Below are 3,135 nucleotides of genomic sequence, written 5' to 3' on the forward strand. Positions count from 1 at the left end.
TTTTCCTTTCCTCTCGGTATATACGTACTTTTGTGAATGGGGGCCCAACTGTTTATTGCTGCATTCAAGTATTCCCTAATTGAGATTTATCTGCGTGCAGCCCAACAATTTCCAGATCTGCCGCCCCCTCGCATTCCCTGCCCCGGGGCACTTTATTAAATTAAGATGTTCTGTGCCAGCAAATTGGAAACTTTTTCGGTAGCTTTTCGCATAAACTATTTGCCTCTGACTGCCAGCTGCGTATGGCGTGTGTTACAACAGCAACAACAGAGTTGGTGGCAACAACTGTGGCAGCTACAGCTACAGGATTTATATGTTGCCGCATAAATTTGTTTGCTCGCAAATGTGGCGCATACGCCGTGTATGTTGTACAAATACTCCGACGAAAGTGTGATAAAAGAGGAGGGAAAAGACTGAAACACACCTTGTAAACCAATAAGTACTTTTTACCTATCTAGAAAAAATAAATAGTTACGAGTATTTGTGGCTCAATGCTAGCTAAACACCAATAAAAATTGGAATTAAGAATCTCATTCATAAGTATCTTTTATGAACTTAACTTTTCCAATATTCCTCCATTCATTATCCTCTGGTTAATATACCCTTTTCGCCTTAGAGATATCGCATCCATCCCCCACTCGCATGGTATTCACACTTGCCTCTTACAAATGACGCAAAATGTTGCCGGGATAAGTGAGTTTTATGTGATTAAAATGCATGTGAGTGCGCGGGGGTGTGCGTTCGAGTTGCGATGAAACTTTATGGCTTACTTACTACAACTTATGGCACCCTTCAACTGCTGAATTACACCCGCTGCGCGGCTAGCCGCTTCCCCCACAATAAAATTCTTTGATTTGCAACAATTTGCAATTAACCTTTGATTGACTAGACGTAAATTCTTTGATAAGGCCCCCCGGCCATTACTCGCGAAATGCGACAATTTCGCCTTTCAATTAGCGAACGCGAGCTGCAACATTTTAATCAACATTGCGCATCAATAGAAAACTCGCTTAAATTATGGCCGTGGGTGGGATGTATGCAGAATTTAAAGGAGCACAGAGGAACAATTTGTTAAAGTGCCCCCTAGTCAAGTTTCATGCTGGCTTTTCGTTTCTTCACCCATGCTCTGCAATTTTATGGCTCGTATGGGCGTGGCAGCTGGCAGCTACAAGTAGCGACATTTTGGAGTTTTTTCTTACACAGAGGAAAACAACTGGGTGTCAGAAAAACATATTTTTTAAAGGGAACCGTACGTGCTTTATTAAATACATGTGTCCTCTTTTTTTAAAAACTGTATGCCCATTTTTTCCGTATTAAATACTGATGTTTTTTAGGGGTAATAATTTGTTTACTGTGTAGTTCCCGCTTTTTACACTGCTTCGCGATGACTCTGGCTGGCAGGGAGTCAATTTTTATGAGTTGTAATTTTTATTTGCCATATTTGCATGTGTCACGTGCCTTCAACGAATTTACAAATTTCATTTAAATTAACTATGCTGGCGGGCGGGGCGCTGGGCGTTTAATTGGAACACGTTTGGAAGTGGGCGTTTGCCAGCCCGGCTATTTTACGACGGCCAAATGGCGGGGCCATAAAAAGCGCTTCTTATGCCATCGGGCGGGAAGCGCCGTAAAGTATGCAGCGGCAAGCTGAAAACTTTCGCCCGCCAACGGGGCGGATGAGCGATTCTAAGCAACTTTTTCGGAGAGCTTAATCTTTTCACTATCGCCGCGCCAAGTTGGACAAGTGGCAAGGTGGTCGTTTCCTTTGATTTTCATCGCCCAGCGTTTGATTTTCATTTGTTTGCACTTTCTGCTTTCTGCAAGAGAACACGCCGGCTTCTCTTCTGCCAGCGCGGGGGAAAATCAATCCGTTGGACCACACAATCTGAACGCTGGCTACAAGAAAAAAGAAAACTCTAACCGAATCTGAATCTGACCCCGCTGTGCAATTTTTATGGCCATTCGATTTTGTTCGCTTGTTTCTGAGCGTTTTATGAGCTGGTAAAAGTTTATGCACCGCCCCGATCTGCAATCCCAACCTCCATACATCCAACATATATATGCGAGTGTGTTTTCGCTTTAAACGAAAGTTGCATAAAAGTGAAAATTGTTCAAGTGCTCGGACGAAGGATTTTGGCGGCGCGTGGTCGGGGGGCATCCTCTTTGTTCGTTTTCATTTGGCAGCCGGATTTTGGGGTTTTTGGCTTACATTTCCTGGCCAAAATAGTTGTAGATTTATGGTAAATGGAATGGCAAATGGATTTTTTAGTTAGATATTTATATATGCATCAAAAGCATCGGGCAGAATAAAATGCGGCTGCCAAGGGGAAGCGGTGCAAATGCATATTGACAGGCCGGTTTTGTTGGTTCAACAAGTCCACAACTTCGTCCATTCAGTGGCCTGGAATGTGGCAATGGGATCAATTAGATATTCAATGTTTTCCGGCATTAGGTCTCTCAAAAACCGAAAGGGATCAATTAGTTATTCAGCGCTTTCACATGGAAAATCCTTTAATTGGTTCTGGTATACACTTTCTGCGGCTGACGCTATGCTGCCAGACGTTAGTCACAGGAACTACTGGCATTTAATCTTGGTATCCCGCAGACACTGTGTATTCAATAATTTTAGCCAATTTTCCTGTATTAAACCAAAGGCAGCTGCTCATGACGAGCACGAAAATAGTTAGCCACTTAAGCGCACCACTTAAATTGACCCAGTAAGTGCCTGCTGTTGACAGGTGCTCCTAATTCCTGCTCCTTTCGTGTTTCGTCACCCTTTTAGCCAGGTTTCAAGGGTATTGCAGGCATCGGTGCACCGCCATGGACGTGTCCTGCTTTAATTTCTCTAAACATTTCCATTGTTGTGTTCCACTGGCCCCAGCTGTGAACGCGTGTTGGTCAAAATGAAAAACCCTTTTTCGCTTATTACTTTTATTTTGCCTGGCTGGGAGTGCAGCGGTCCCCTTTCATTTTGGTCGGGCGTGTTTGTCTCGTGCCAGTGCGCAATAAAAAACTGTGTAAAAAGCAGAGCCATTGGGCCTTGGATTGGCCGATGGCCAGAAGCAACAGCTGGCCACCTTTTTGGCAGTTAAGTGTAAAGGAATGCCTAATGCCTTGGATGGCCGCAAAAAAGAG

Source organism: Drosophila biarmipes, chromosome 2R (genome assembly GCF_025231255.1).
Source record: "Drosophila biarmipes strain raj3 chromosome 2R, RU_DBia_V1.1, whole genome shotgun sequence".
Classification (NCBI taxonomy): domain Eukaryota; kingdom Metazoa; phylum Arthropoda; class Insecta; order Diptera; family Drosophilidae; genus Drosophila; species Drosophila biarmipes.